The following is a 15,703-nucleotide window of genomic DNA, read 5'->3' as shown; positions in this document are numbered from 1 at the left end:
TGGTCCCCAAACTAGGAGGCAGGGGGGGAGGAAGATGCCTTCACGGCCTGGCAACCGCGTTGGCTTCCTTTGCTTGCGCTGTGGTGCCTGGTGCCCAGGTCACTCGGTCCCATTCCTGGCGGGCTCTTCTCTGCTTCTGAGCACCTTCTCCTCCCTTCCCTCCGAGGCCACAGCTGCCCCGGGGCTGCCGCAGCTGCCCCGCCCCCACTCCCTCGGCAGGACTGTCACTGGAGGAGAGCCCACCGGCCTTCCCTTGCAAAGTTCCGTGAGCACGCTCCCCACCGCCTTTGGGGAAGGAGGCCGGAGAGCCCCACTCTCAGGCATGTCAAGGACAAAGCCACTTGGAGGGGCGGGAATCAGGTAGGGGAAGCAAAAGGCAAGCAGGGGGGAAACATAGCAGAGGATGGTTTCGATCCATCGACCTCTGGGTTATGGGCCCAGCACGCTCCCGCTGCGCCACTCTGCTGGGGCTGGCAGGCTGCCCTTCTGCCCCGACACCCTCTTGCCTCTCTGACAGGAAGCCAGCACCTCGCACAGTGAGGAGCAGTGCTTCCTTTCTCCTCCTCCCAGCCCACGCCTTCCCGCAGGCTCCCCACGCAGGCCAAAACCCGAGCCAGCGCTCTTCCTGGTGGCCATGCAACCGCCCGCCACAGATACCTGCAGAGCCCAGGTGGAAGGGCGCCCCTTCCTTTCTTCTGCCCGCGCCCCTCTTCTGAGCCTCTGACAGCAGCCTTTGACAGCGGGTTCTGCCTCCAGGCAATATGTTTTCAGGATCTGGGACCACGGAGTAGGACTGTGCATCACTCCAGCACGGCGGTCCACTGGTGCCCACGAGTATTGTGCCTGACGGGAGAAATGCCCCAGGCTGCATCCTCAACAGGGCCAGCCCAGTCCTGAGCAGCCCGTAGCACCCTTCGCGTTGTGTGTGGCTGGGGGTGTGCCTCCTCTCTTCATGTTGAGCCCTGCCTCACTTTCCCTGGCCCCAGGGGGAAGTCGAATGGAGGTGGAGGGCTTTTGCTTCCTGTCTTTTCAGACCCATGACCTGAACAGAGCTGTTTGTTGCAAAAGACCAGCAGCTGGTGCCCCGAGCTCACAGGGCTGGTTCGCAGAGCTAACTGCCGCCCAATAATCCGGTTGGGTTCCTGTGGGGAAGGAGAGCGCCCCTGAGAGAGAGAATGGCAATCGCCTTCCGAGCTGGAGAGCTGCTATTGTTTTCCCGTCCGGGTCCCTTGCCCTAGACCTGGCCGACGGACCCCGGTGGGCCGGAGGTGAGGGCTCCCGGTGGTGGTGCGGGACCAGGGGGCTGAGCCAGCCGGGCCTTCTTAGCGCAGCCGGCAGCGCGTCAGTCTCATAATCTAGAGGTCCTGAGTTCGAGCCTCAGAGAAGGCAGGCTTGCCTCTTGCTGCCTGAGCCAGGCGCCTTGCCTGCCACCCGGGGCAGGCTCCAGTCGCCTAAGCTTGGCCCCCCGCTGCCTTTTCTTCCCGGTGCTGGCCAGGAGGCAGGCGCCTGGTGTGTCCGCGCGGGTGGCGCTGGCGATGCTCTTCCTGGGCCGGCTTTGCCCAAGGTAGCGCACACCATGAACGCTGAGGGCCATGCCCAGCCCGGTCACTAGTGGCAGCCCCAGTCCCTGCTTCTTTTCTGCTGGGCTGGTGCGGTGTCAGGTGCGGGAGGTGGCGGAGGAAAAGCAGCCAGGCCGAAGCAGGTGCTTGGGCGCCCCGCAGAGAAAGTGGCCCAGCCTGGGGGAGCGTGGCCGAGCGGTCCAAGGCGCTGGATTAAGGCTCCAGTCTCTGCGGGGGCGTGGGTTCGAATCCCACCGCTGCCACAGATTTTGCAGCGTGCAGGTGGCACTTGGGCCTCCCGAAGCTCCCCTTGCTACGGCCTTGTTCCCTCGCAGCTCGCCCTCTGCCCAAAGGTCCCCCTTAGGCTGCTGAAGCCTCGACTCTGCTCATTCTGCCCCTGCTTTCTGGAGCCCTTGCCCCCAAGTTGTGGGGGCTGCTCCAGCCCTTCTTGCCCCTGGTCCCAAGAGACCAGCTTCGCGACTGCCCCATACACAGTGGTGAGCAGGACCAGGGCGACCTGGGTGCCTGCAGGAGGCAGGACCAAGAGGAGCAGTGTGATACGGCAAGGAGGGAAATGGCGGTCGCCTCGAAGGAGGCGGAGCAGATGTGAAAAGCCTGGGAGTAGGGGCCTCTAGATACTAGGATGGCTGGGGAGAGGAAGGTGGGTAGCAGGCCGGGACCTGGAGCAAATGTTGGGCAGGCGGAAGTAGGGAAGCAGGGCGGTGGCGGCGGGGGCACGGAAAGACGGAGCCTGGGTGGGAGGGCCAGTTTTTGGAGGCTTAAGCCCCGGGTGGTTGTGCGGGTGCTGTGTTTATTGTTGCCCGACCGCACCCTCTGTATTTGCTTGGCAGGGAAATCCTGGGCGGTAGGAATTTGTGGCACCAGGTCAACCTTATGGAAGCCAAAGGGGACTTTCAGGCACAAGGTCAACCCCATGTATTCCTAAAGGGACTTTGAGGCACCAGGTCAACCCCATGGAAGCCAAAGGGGACTTTCAGGCACAGTGTCAACCCCATGTATTCCTAAGGGGTCTTTCAGGCACCAGGTCAACCCCATGGAAGCCAAAGGGGAGTTACAGGCAGAATGTCATCCCCATGTATTCCAAAGCTGACTTCCAGGCACCAGGTCAACCCCAATCACTCCTATGGGGACTTGCAGGCAGAATGTCAACCCCATGTATTCCTAAGGGGACTTTGAGGCACCAGGTCAACCCCATGGAAGCCAAAGGGAAGTTTCAGGCAGAATGTCACCCCCATGTATTCCAAAGGTGACTTCCAGGCACCAGATCAACCCCAATCACTCCTATGGGGATTTACAGGCAGAATGTTAACCCCGTGTATTCCTAAGGGGACTTTGAGGCACCAGGTCAACCCCATGGTAGCCAATGGGGACTTGCAGGCAGAATGTCAACCCCATGTATTCCTAAGGGGACTTTGAGGCACCAGGTCAGCCCCATGGAAGCCAAAGGGGACTTTGAGTCACAATGTCAACCCCATGTATTCCTAAGGGGACGTCCAGGCACCAGGTCAACCCCATGGAAGCCAATGGGGACTTTCAGGCAGAATGTCAACCCCATGTATTCCTAAGGGGACTTGGAGGCACCAGGTCAACCCCATGGTAGCCAATGGGGACTTGCAGGCAGGATGTCAACCCCGTGTATTCCTAAGCGGACTTTGAGGCACCAGGTCAACCCCATGGAAGCCAAAGGGCACTTTCAGTCCCAATGTCAACCCCTTGCATTCCTAAGGGGACTTTCAGGCACCAGGTCAACCCCATGGAAGCCAATGGGGACTTTCAGGCAGAATGTCAACCCCATGTATTCCTAAGGGGACTTTGAGGCACCAGGTCAGCCCCATGCAAGCCAATGGGGACTTGCAGGCACAATGTCAACCCCGTGTATTCCTAAGCGGACTTTGAGGCACCAGGTCAACCCCATGGAAGCCAAAGGGGACTTTCAGGCACAATGTCAACCCCGTGTATTCCTAAGGGGTCTTTCAGGCACCAGGTCAACCCCATGGAAGCCAAAGGGGAGTTTCAGGCAGAATGTCACCCCCCTGTATTCCAAAGGTGACTTCCAGGCACCAGATCAACCCCAATCACTCCTATGGGGACTTGCAGGCGGAATGTCAACCCCATGTATTCCTAAGGGGACTTTGAGGCACCAGGTCAGCCCCATGGAAGCCAATGGGGACTTTCAGGCAGAATGTCAACCCCATGTGTTCCTAAGGGGACTTTCAGGCACCAGGTCTACCCCATGCACTGCTATGGGGACTTGCCAGCACAATGTCAACCCCATACATTGCTATGGGGACCTTGAGCCCCCAGGCCAACCTCATGCAAGCCTAAGGGGACCTTGAGGCTCTCGGTCAAGCCCGTGTAAGCTTATGGGGACTTCCAGGCACAATGTCATCCCCAGACATTGTTATGGGGCCTTTTGGGCACCAGCTCAAACCCATGCAAGTCTATGGGGACTTGTAGGCAGACAGTCAACCCTGTGCATTCCTATGGGGTCTTCCAGGCACCAGGTCAACCCCATGCAAGCCAGTGGGGACTTCCAGGCACAATGTCAACCCCATGCATTCGTATGGGACCTTTCAGGCACCAGGTCAACCCCATGCAAGCCTCTGGCGTTTGAGGTCACGAGACCGATTCGCTCTCTCCGCTCCCTCCATTTTTGGCCAAATGCCCTCTCGGCCCATGGCGAGCAAGGGCCGGAAACGCATTGCAAGTCAAGGGCCCGTGCTGAGAGCGAGCCGCCCCCACCTCCCCGGCCCCGTCAGGAGAAGGCGGGCTGGCCAGCGCGCCGCAGGGCGTGGGGCCCCACCGGGCTGAGGGCCAGGTTCTGGCTCCAGCCTCTTTGGCAGCCTGGGCCCCAAAGCCCACGTTGCCACCTCCTCAGCCCCCACGCTCCAGGTTTGGGGGCTGAAGCTGTATTCCCGGATGTCTTGCCCAGGTAGGAGGACCCCTCGGGGCTGCGGTCACAGCTCTTGGCAGGCCGCCTTCTCCCAGGCCCTTCCTTTGCAGCCAGCCTCCCTGCTCTGCTGGCCTTTCCTGAGTAGCGGCCGCCACGTTCTCGGGCTCCTCCTAGACCCAGTCCCCCAAATCCTCCTGCGATCCTTCCCTCTCCCTCCCGCCTCCAACACAGACACAGGTGCTCAACCCCTTCTTTCTTTGGTCCCCAAACTAGGAGGCAGGGGGGAGGAAGATGCCTTCACGGCCTGGCAACCGCGTTGGCTTCCTTTGCTTGCGCTGTGGTGCCTGGTGCCCAGGTCACTCGGTCCCATTCCTGGCGGGCTCTTCTCTGCTTCTGAGCACCTTCTCCTCCCTTCCCTCCGAGGCCACAGCTGCCCCGGGGCTGCCGCAGCTGCCCCGCCCCCACTCCCTCGGCAGGACTGTCACTGGAGGAGAGCCCACCGGCCTTCCCTTGCAAAGTTCCGTGAGCACGCTCCCCACCGCCTTTGGGGAAGGAGGCCGGAGAGCCCCACTCTCAGGCATGTCAAGGACAAAGCCACTTGGAGGGGCGGGAATCAGGTAGGGGAAGCAAAAGGCAAGCAGGGGGGAAACATAGCAGAGGATGGTTTCGATCCATCGACCTCTGGGTTATGGGCCCAGCACGCTCCCGCTGCGCCACTCTGCTGGGGCTGGCAGGCTGCCCTTCTGCCCCGACACCCTCTTGCCTCTCTGACAGGAAGCCAGCACCTCGCACAGTGAGGAGCAGTGCTTCCTTTCTCCTCCTCCCAGCCCACGCCTTCCCGCAGGCTCCCCACGCAGGCCAAAACCCGAGCCAGCGCTCTTCCTGGTGGCCATGCAACCGCCCGCCACAGATACCTGCAGAGCCCAGGTGGAAGGGCGCCCCTTCCTTTCTTCTGCCCGCGCCCCTCTTCTGAGCCTCTGACAGCAGCCTTTGACAGCGGGTTCTGCCTCCAGGCAATATGTTTTCAGGATCTGGGACCACGGAGTAGGACTGTGCATCACTCCAGCACGGCGGTCCACTGGTGCCCACGAGTATTGTGCCTGACGGGAGAAATGCCCCAGGCTGCATCCTCAACAGGGCCAGCCCAGTCCTGAGCAGCCCGTAGCACCCTTCGCGTTGTGTGTGGCTGGGGGTGTGCCTCCTCTCTTCATGTTGAGCCCTGCCTCACTTTCCCTGGCCCCAGGGGGAAGTCGAATGGAGGTGGAGGGCTTTTGCTTCCTGTCTTTTCAGACCCATGACCTGAACAGAGCTGTTTGTTGCAAAAGACCAGCAGCTGGTGCCCCGAGCTCACAGGGCTGGTTCGCAGAGCTAACTGCCGCCCAATAATCCGGTTGGGTTCTTGTGGGGAAGGAGAGCGCCCCTGAGAGAGAGAATGGCAATCGCCTTCCGAGCTGGAGAGCTGCTATTGTTTTCCCGTCCGGGTCCCTTGCCCTAGACCTGGCCGACGGACCCCGGTGGGCCGGAGGTGAGGGCTCCCGGTGGTGGTGCGGGACCAGGGGGCTGAGCCAGCCGGGCCTTCTTAGCGCAGCCGGCAGCGCGTCAGTCTCATAATCTGGAGGTCCTGAGTTCGAGCCTCAGAGAAGGCAGGCTTGCCTCTTGCTGCCTGAGCCAGGCGCCTTGCCTGCCACCCGGGGCAGGCTCCAGTCGCCTAAGCTTGGCCCCCCGCTGCCTTTTCTTCCCGGTGCTGGCCAGGAGGCAGGCGCCTGGTGTGTCCGCGCGGGTGGCGCTGGCGATGCTCTTCCTGGGCCGGCTTTGCCCAAGGTAGCGCACACCATGAACGCTGAGGGCCATGCCCAGCCCGGTCACTAGTGGCAGCCCCAGTCCCTGCTTCTTTTCTGCTGGGCTGGTGCGGTGTCAGGTGCGGGAGGTGGCGGAGGAAAAGCAGCCAGGCCGAAGCAGGTGCTTGGGCGCCCCGCAGAGAAAGTGGCCCAGCCTGGGGGAGCGTGGCCGAGCGGTCCAAGGCGCTGGATTAAGGCTCCAGTCTCTGCGGGGGCGTGGGTTCGAATCCCACCGCTGCCACAGATTTTGCAGCGTGCAGGTGGCACTTGGGCCTCCCGAAGCTCCCCTTGCTACGGCCTTGTTCCCTCGCAGCTCGCGCTCTGCCCAAAGGTCCCCCTTAGGCTGCTGAAGCCTCGACTCTGCTCATTCTGCCCCTGCTTTCTGGAGCCCTTGCCCCCAAGTTGGGGGGGCTGCTCCAGCCCTTCTTGCCCCTGGTCCCAAGAGACCAGCTTCGCGACTGCCCCATACACAGTGGTGAGCAGGACCAGGGCGACCTGGGTGCCTGCAGGAGGCAGGACCAAGAGGAGCAGTGTGATACGGCAAGGAGGGAAATGGCGGTCGCCTCGAAGGAGGCGGAGCAGATGTGAAAAGCCTGGGAGTAGGGGCCTCTAGATACTAGGATGGCTGGGGAGAGGAAGGTGGGTAGCAGGCCGGGACCTGGAGCAAATGTTGGGCAGGCGGAAGTAGGGAAGCAGGGCGGTGGCGGCGGGGGCACGGAAAGACGGAGCCTGGGTGGGAGGGCCAGTTTTTGGAGGCTTAAGCCCCGGGTGGTTGTGCGGGTGCTGTGTTTATTGTTGCCCGACCGCACCCTCTGTATTTGCTTGGCAGGGAAATCCTGGGCGGTAGGAATTTGTGGCACCAGGTCAACCTTATGGAAGCCAAAGGGGACTTTCAGGCACAAGGTCAACCCCATGTATTCCTAAAGGGACTTTGAGGCACCAGGTCAACCCCATGGAAGCCAAAGGGGACTTTCAGGCACAGTGTCAACCCCATGTATTCCTAAGGGGTCTTTCAGGCACCAGGTCAACCCCATGGAAGCCAAAGGGGAGTTACAGGCAGAATGTCATCCCCATGTATTCCAAAGCTGACTTCCAGGCACCAGGTCAACCCCAATCACTCCTATGGGGACTTGCAGGCAGAATGTCAACCCCATGTATTCCTAAGGGGACTTTGAGGCACCAGGTCAACCCCATGGAAGCCAAAGGGGAGTTTCAGGCAGAATGTCACCCCCATGTATTCCAAAGGTGACTTCCAGGCACCAGATCAACCCCAATCACTCCTATGGGGATTTACAGGCAGAATGTTAACCCCGTGTATTCCTAAGGGGACTTTGAGGCACCAGGTCAACCCCATGGTAGCCAATGGGGACTTGCAGGCAGAATGTCAACCCCATGTATTCCTAAGGGGACTTTGAGGCACCAGGTTAGCCCCATGGAAGCCAAAGGGGACTTTGAGTCACAATGTCAACCCCATGTATTCCTAAGGGGACGTCCAGGCACCAGGTCAACCCCATGGAAGCCAATGGGGACTTTCAGGCAGAATGTCAACCCCATGTATTCCTAAGGGGACTTGGAGGCACCAGGTCAACCCCATGGTAGCCAATGGGGACTTGCAGGCAGGATGTCAACCCCGTGTATTCCTAAGCGGACTTTGAGGCACCAGGTCAACCCCATGGAAGCCAAAGGGCACTTTCAGTCCCAATGTCAACCCCTTGCATTCCTAAGGGGACTTTCAGGCACCAGGTCAACCCCATGGAAGCCAATGGGGACTTTCAGGCAGAATGTCAACCCCATGTATTCCTAAGGGGACTTTGAGGCACCAGGTCAGCCCCATGCAAGCCAATGGGGACTTGCAGGCACAATGTCAACCCCGTGTATTCCTAAGCGGACTTTGAGGCACCAGGTCAACCCCATGGAAGCCAAAGGGGACTTTCAGGCACAATGTCAACCCCGTGTATTCCTAAGGGGTCTTTCAGGCACCAGGTCAACCCCATGGAAGCCAAAGGGGAGTTTCAGGCAGAATGTCACCCCCCTGTATTCCAAAGGTGACTTCCAGGCACCAGATCAACCCCAATCACTCCTATGGGGACTTGCAGGCGGAATGTCAACCCCATGTATTCCTAAGGGGACTTTGAGGCACCAGGTCAACCCCATGGAAGCCAATGGGGACTTTCAGGCAGAATGTCAACCCCATGTGTTCCTAAGGGGACTTTCAGGCACCAGGTCTACCCCATGCACTGCTATGGGGACTTGCCAGCACAATGTCAACCCCATACATTGCTATGGGGACCTTGAGCCCCCAGGCCAACCTCATGCAAGCCTAAGGGGACCTTGAGGCTCTCGGTCAAGCCCGTGTAAGCTTATGGGGACTTCCAGGCACAATGTCATCCCCAGACATTGTTATGGGGCCTTTCGGGCACCAGCTCAAACCCATGCAAGTCTATGGGGACTTGTAGGCAGACAGTCAACCCTGTGCATTCCTATGGGGTCTTCCAGGCACCAGGTCAACCCCATGCAAGCCAGTGGGGACTTCCAGGCACAATGTCAACCCCATGCATTCGTATGGGACCTTTCAGGCACCAGGTCAACCCCATGCAAGCCTCTGGCGTTTGAGGTCACGAGACCGATTCGCTCTCTCCGCTCCCTCCATTTTTGGCCAAATGCCCTCTCGGCCCATGGCGAGCAAGGGCCGGAAACGCATTGCAAGTCAAGGGCCCGTGCTGAGAGCGAGCCGCCCCCACCTCCCCGGCCCCGTCAGGAGAAGGCGGGCTGGCCAGCGCGCCGCAGGGCGTGGGGCCCCACCGGGCTGAGGGCCAGGTTCTGGCTCCAGCCTCTTTGGCAGCCTGGGCCCCAAAGCCCACGTTGCCACCTCCTCAGCCCCCACGCTCCAGGTTTGGGGGCTGAAGCTGTATTCCCGGATGTCTTGCCCAGGTAGGAGGACCCCTCGGGGCTGCGGTCACAGCTCTTGGCAGGCCGCCTTCTCCCAGGCCCTTCCTTTGCAGCCAGCCTCCCTGCTCTGCTGGCCTTTCCTGAGTAGCGGCCGCCACGTTCTCGGGCTCCTCCTAGACCCAGTCCCCCAAATCCTCCTGCGATCCTTCCCTCTCCCTCCCGCCTCCAACACAGACACAGGTGCTCAACCCCTTCTTTCTTTGGTCCCCAAACTAGGAGGCAGGGGGGAGGAAGATGCCTTCACGGCCTGGCAACCGCGTTGGCTTCCTTTGCTTGCGCTGTGGTGCCTGGTGCCCAGGTCACTCGGTCCCATTCCTGGCGGGCTCTTCTCTGCTTCTGAGCACCTTCTCCTCCCTTCCCTCCGAGGCCACAGCTGCCCCGGGGCTGCCGCAGCTGCCCCGCCCCCACTCCCTCGGCAGGACTGTCACTGGAGGAGAGCCCACCGGCCTTCCCTTGCAAAGTTCCGTGAGCACGCTCCCCACCGCCTTTGGGGAAGGAGGCCGGAGAGCCCCACTCTCAGGCATGTCAAGGACAAAGCCACTTGGAGGGGCGGGAATCAGGTAGGGGAAGCAAAAGGCAAGCAGGGGGGAAACATAGCAGAGGATGGTTTCGATCCATCGACCTCTGGGTTATGGGCCCAGCACGCTCCCGCTGCGCCACTCTGCTGGGGCTGGCAGGCTGCCCTTCTGCCCCGACACCCTCTTGCCTCTCTGACAGGAAGCCAGCACCTCGCACAGTGAGGAGCAGTGCTTCCTTTCTCCTCCTCCCAGCCCACGCCTTCCCGCAGGCTCCCCACGCAGGCCAAAACCCGAGCCAGCGCTCTTCCTGGTGGCCATGCAACCGCCCGCCACAGATACCTGCAGAGCCCAGGTGGAAGGGCGCCCCTTCCTTTCTTCTGCCCGCGCCCCTCTTCTGAGCCTCTGACAGCAGCCTTTGACAGCGGGTTCTGCCTCCAGGCAATATGTTTTCAGGATCTGGGACCACGGAGTAGGACTGTGCATCACTCCAGCACGGCGGTCCACTGGTGCCCACGAGTATTGTGCCTGACGGGAGAAATGCCCCAGGCTGCATCCTCAACAGGGCCAGCCCAGTCCTGAGCAGCCCGTAGCACCCTTCGCGTTGTGTGTGGCTGGGGGTGTGCCTCCTCTCTTCATGTTGAGCCCTGCCTCACTTTCCCTGGCCCCAGGGGGAAGTCGAATGGAGGTGGAGGGCTTTTGCTTCCTGTCTTTTCAGACCCATGACCTGAACAGAGCTGTTTGTTGCAAAAGACCAGCAGCTGGTGCCCCGAGCTCACAGGGCTGGTTCGCAGAGCTAACTGCCGCCCAATAATCCGGTTGGGTTCTTGTGGGGAAGGAGAGCGCCCCTGAGAGAGAGAATGGCAATCGCCTTCCGAGCTGGAGAGCTGCTATTGTTTTCCCGTCCGGGTCCCTTGCCCTAGACCTGGCCGACGGACCCCGGTGGGCCGGAGGTGAGGGCTCCCGGTGGTGGTGCGGGACCAGGGGGCTGAGCCAACCGGGCCTTCTTAGCGCAGACGGCAGCGCGTCAGTCTCATAATCTGGAGGTCCTGAGTTCGAGCCTCAGAGAAGGCAGGCTTGCCTCTTGCTGCCTGAGCCAGGCGCCTTGCCTGCCACCCGGGGCAGGCTCCAGTCGCCTAAGCTTGGCCCCCCGCTGCCTTTTCTTCCCGGTGCTGGCCAGGAGGCAGGCGCCTGGTGTGTCCGCGCGGGTGGCGCTGGCGATGCTCTTCCTGGGCCGGCTTTGCCCAAGGTAGCGCACACCATGAACGCTGAGGGCCATGCCCAGCCCGGTCACTAGTGGCAGCCCCAGTCCCTGCTTCTTTTCTGCTGGGCTGGTGCGGTGTCAGGTGCGGGAGGTGGCGGAGGAAAAGCAGCCAGGCCGAAGCAGGTGCTTGGGCGCCCCGCAGAGAAAGTGGCCCAGCCTGGGGGAGCGTGGCCGAGCGGTCCAAGGCGCTGGATTAAGGCTCCAGTCTCTGCGGGGGCGTGGGTTCGAATCCCACCGCTGCCACAGATTTTGCAGCGTGCAGGTGGCACTTGGGCCTCCCGAAGCTCCCCTTGCTACGGCCTTGTTCCCTCGCAGCTCGCGCTCTGCCCAAAGGTCCCCCTTAGGCTGCTGAAGCCTCGACTCTGCTCATTCTGCCCCTGCTTTCTGGAGCCCTTGCCCCCAAGTTGGGGGGGCTGCTCCAGCCCTTCTTGCCCCTGGTCCCAAGAGACCAGCTTCGCGACTGCCCCATACACAGTGGTGAGCAGGACCAGGGCGACCTGGGTGCCTGCAGGAGGCAGGACCAAGAGGAGCAGTGTGATACGGCAAGGAGGGAAATGGCGGTCGCCTCGAAGGAGGCGGAGCAGATGTGAAAAGCCTGGGAGTAGGGGCCTCTAGATACTAGGATGGCTGGGGAGAGGAAGGTGGGTAGCAGGCCGGGACCTGGAGCAAATGTTGGGCAGGCGGAAGTAGGGAAGCAGGGCGGTGGCGGCGGGGGCACGGAAAGACGGAGCCTGGGTGGGAGGGCCAGTTTTTGGAGGCTTAAGCCCCGGGTGGTTGTGCGGGTGCTGTGTTTATTGTTGCCCGACCGCACCCTCTGTATTTGCTTGGCAGGGAAATCCTGGGCGGTAGGAATTTGTGGCACCAGGTCAACCTTATGGAAGCCAAAGGGGACTTTCAGGCACAAGGTCAACCCCATGTATTCCTAAAGGGACTTTGAGGCACCAGGTCAACCCCATGGAAGCCAAAGGGGACTTTCAGGCACAGTGTCAACCCCATGTATTCCTAAGGGGTCTTTCAGGCACCAGGTCAACCCCATGGAAGCCAAAGGGGAGTTACAGGCAGAATGTCATCCCCATGTATTCCAAAGCTGACTTCCAGGCACCAGGTCAACCCCAATCACTCCTATGGGGACTTGCAGGCAGAATGTCAACCCCATGTATTCCTAAGGGGACTTTGAGGCACCAGGTCAACCCCATGGAAGCCAAAGGGAAGTTTCAGGCAGAATGTCACCCCCATGTATTCCAAAGGTGACTTCCAGGCACCAGATCAACCCCAATCACTCCTATGGGGATTTACAGGCAGAATGTTAACCCCGTGTATTCCTAAGGGGACTTTGAGGCACCAGGTCAACCCCATGGTAGCCAATGGGGACTTGCAGGCAGAATGTCAACCCCATGTATTCCTAAGGGGACTTTGAGGCACCAGGTCAGCCCCATGGAAGCCAAAGGGGACTTTGAGTCACAATGTCAACCCCATGTATTCCTAAGGGGACGTCCAGGCACCAGGTCAACCCCATGGAAGCCAATGGGGACTTTCAGGCAGAATGTCAACCCCATGTATTCCTAAGGGGACTTGGAGGCACCAGGTCAACCCCATGGTAGCCAATGGGGACTTGCAGGCAGGATGTCAACCCCGTGTATTCCTAAGCGGACTTTGAGGCACCAGGTCAACCCCATGGAAGCCAAAGGGCACTTTCAGTCCCAATGTCAACCCCTTGCATTCCTAAGGGGACTTTCAGGCACCAGGTCAACCCCATGGAAGCCAATGGGGACTTTCAGGCAGAATGTCAACCCCATGTATTCCTAAGGGGACTTTGAGGCACCAGGTCAGCCCCATGCAAGCCAATGGGGACTTGCAGGCACAATGTCAACCCCGTGTATTCCTAAGCGGACTTTGAGGCACCAGGTCAACCCCATGGAAGCCAAAGGGGACTTTCAGGCACAATGTCAACCCCGTGTATTCCTAAGGGGTCTTTCAGGCACCAGGTCAACCCCATGGAAGCCAAAGGGGAGTTTCAGGCAGAATGTCACCCCCCTGTATTCCAAAGGTGACTTCCAGGCACCAGATCAACCCCAATCACTCCTATGGGGACTTGCAGGCGGAATGTCAACCCCATGTATTCCTAAGGGGACTTTGAGGCACCAGGTCAACCCCATGGAAGCCAATGGGGACTTTCAGGCAGAATGTCAACCCCATGTGTTCCTAAGGGGACTTTCAGGCACCAGGTCTACCCCATGCACTGCTATGGGGACTTGCCAGCACAATGTCAACCCCATACATTGCTATGGGGACCTTGAGCCCCCAGGCCAACCTCATGCAAGCCTAAGGGGACCTTGAGGCTCTCGGTCAAGCCCGTGTAAGCTTATGGGGACTTCCAGGCACAATGTCATCCCCAGACATTGTTATGGGGCCTTTCGGGCACCAGCTCAAACCCATGCAAGTCTATGGGGACTTGTAGGCAGACAGTCAACCCTGTGCATTCCTATGGGGTCTTCCAGGCACCAGGTCAACCCCATGCAAGCCAGTGGGGACTTCCAGGCACAATGTCAACCCCATGCATTCGTATGGGACCTTTCAGGCACCAGGTCAACCCCATGCAAGCCTCTGGCGTTTGAGGTCACGAGACCGATTCGCTGTCTCCGCTCCCTCCATTTTTGGCCAAATGCCCTCTCGGCCCATGGCGAGCAAGGGCCGGAAACGCATTGCAAGTCAAGGGCCCGTGCTGAGAGCGAGCCGCCCCCACCTCCCCGGCCCCGTCAGGAGAAGGCGGGCTGGCCAGCGCGCCGCAGGGCGTGGGGCCCCACCGGGCTGAGGGCCAGGTTCTGGCTCCAGCCTCTTTGGCAGCCTGGGCCCCAAAGCCCACGTTGCCACCTCCTCAGCCCCCACGCTCCAGGTTTGGGGGCTGAAGCTGTATTCCCGGATGTCTTGCCCAGGTAGGAGGACCCCTCGGGGCTGCGGTCACAGCTCTTGGCAGGCCGCCTTCTCCCAGGCCCTTCCTTTGCAGCCAGCCTCCCTGCTCTGCTGGCCTTTCCTGAGTAGCGGCCGCCACGTTCTCGGGCTCCTCCTAGACCCAGTCCCCCAAATCCTCCTGCGATCCTTCCCTCTCCCTCCCGCCTCCAACACAGACACAGGTGCTCAACCCCTTCTTTCTTTGGTCCCCAAACTAGGAGGCAGGGGGGAGGAAGATGCCTTCACGGCCTGGCAACCGCGTTGGCTTCCTTTGCTTGCGCTGTGGTGCCTGGTGCCCAGGTCACTCGGTCCCATTCCTGGCGGGCTCTTCTCTGCTTCTGAGCACCTTCTCCTCCCTTCCCTCCGAGGCCACAGCTGCCCCGGGGCTGCCGCAGCTGCCCCGCCCCCACTCCCTCGGCAGGACTGTCACTGGAGGAGAGCCCACCGGCCTTCCCTTGCAAAGTTCCGTGAGCACGCTCCCCACCGCCTTTGGGGAAGGAGGCCGGAGAGCCCCACTCTCAGGCATGTCAAGGACAAAGCCACTTGGAGGGGCGGGAATCAGGTAGGGGAAGCAAAAGGCAAGCAGGGGGGAAACATAGCAGAGGATGGTTTCGATCCATCGACCTCTGGGTTATGGGCCCAGCACGCTCCCGCTGCGCCACTCTGCTGGGGCTGGCAGGTTGCCCTTCTGCCCCGACACCCTCTTGCCTCTCTGACAGGAAGCCAGCACCTCGCACAGTGAGGAGCAGTGCTTCCTTTCTCCTCCTCCCAGCCCACGCCTTCCCGCAGGCTCCCCACGCAGGCCAAAACCCGAGCCAGCGCTCTTCCTGGTGGCCATGCAACCGCCCGCCACAGATACCTGCAGAGCCCAGGTGGAAGGGCGCCCCTTCCTTTCTTCTGCCCGCGCCCCTCTTCTGAGCCTCTGACAGCAGCCTTTGACAGCGGGTTCTGCCTCCAGGCAATATGTTTTCAGGATCTGGGACCACGGAGTAGGACTGTGCATCACTCCAGCACGGCGGTCCACTGGTGCCCACGAGTATTGTGCCTGACGGGAGAAATGCCCCAGGCTGCATCCTCAACAGGGCCAGCCCAGTCCTGAGCAGCCCGTAGCACCCTTCGCGTTGTGTGTGGCTGGGGGTGTGCCTCCTCTCTTCATGTTGAGCCCTGCCTCACTTTCCCTGGCCCCAGGGGGAAGTCGAATGGAGGTGGAGGGCTTTTGCTTCCTGTCTTTTCAGACCCATGACCTGAACAGAGCTGTTTGTTGCAAAAGACCAGCAGCTGGTGCCCCGAGCTCACAGGGCTGGTTCGCAGAGCTAACTGCCGCCCAATAATCCGGTTGGGTTCTTGTGGGGAAGGAGAGCGCCCCTGAGAGAGAGAATGGCAATCGCCTTCCGAGCTGGAGAGCTGCTATTGTTTTCCCGTCCGGGTCCCTTGCCCTAGACCTGGCCGACGGACCCCGGTGGGCCGGAGGTGAGGGCTCCCGGTGGTGGTGCGGGACCAGGGGGCTGAGCCAACCGGGCCTTCTTAGCGCAGACGGCAGCGCGTCAGTCTCATAATCTGGAGGTCCTGAGTTCGAGCCTCAGAGAAGGCAGGCTTGCCTCTTGCTGCCTGAGCCAGGCGCCTTGCCTGCCACCCGGGGCAGGCTCCAGTCGCCTAAGCTTGGCCCCCCGCTGCCTTTTCTTCCCGGTGCTGGCCAGGAGGCAGGCGCCTGGTGT

General features: G+C 60.8%; 4 non-coding genes across 4 annotated transcripts; all 4 read left to right on the top strand.

Annotated features, from left to right (window-relative positions):
* The first annotated feature begins 1,740 nt into the window (after positions 1-1,740).
* TRNAL-AAG (transfer RNA leucine (anticodon AAG)) lies at positions 1,741-1,822 on the top strand. Its single transcript has one exon. It is a non-coding gene; the product is annotated as a tRNA-Leu (tRNA).
* Positions 1,823-6,046: 4,224 nt separating this feature from the next.
* Positions 6,047-6,119, top strand: TRNAM-CAU (transfer RNA methionine (anticodon CAU)). Its single transcript has one exon. It is a non-coding gene; the product is annotated as a tRNA-Met (tRNA).
* A 351-nt stretch (positions 6,120-6,470) lies between these two features.
* TRNAL-AAG (transfer RNA leucine (anticodon AAG)) lies at positions 6,471-6,552 on the top strand. The gene has a single exon. It is a non-coding gene; the product is annotated as a tRNA-Leu (tRNA).
* A 4,648-nt stretch (positions 6,553-11,200) lies between these two features.
* Positions 11,201-11,282, top strand: TRNAL-AAG (transfer RNA leucine (anticodon AAG)). Its single transcript has one exon. It is a non-coding gene; the product is annotated as a tRNA-Leu (tRNA).
* Positions 11,283-15,703: the final 4,421 nt, after the last annotated feature.

This window comes from Alligator mississippiensis, chromosome 4, assembly GCF_030867095.1.
Source record: "Alligator mississippiensis isolate rAllMis1 chromosome 4, rAllMis1, whole genome shotgun sequence".
Lineage (NCBI taxonomy): Eukaryota > Metazoa > Chordata > Crocodylia > Alligatoridae > Alligator > Alligator mississippiensis.
This window is presented reverse-complemented; position numbering and strand designations above follow the sequence as displayed.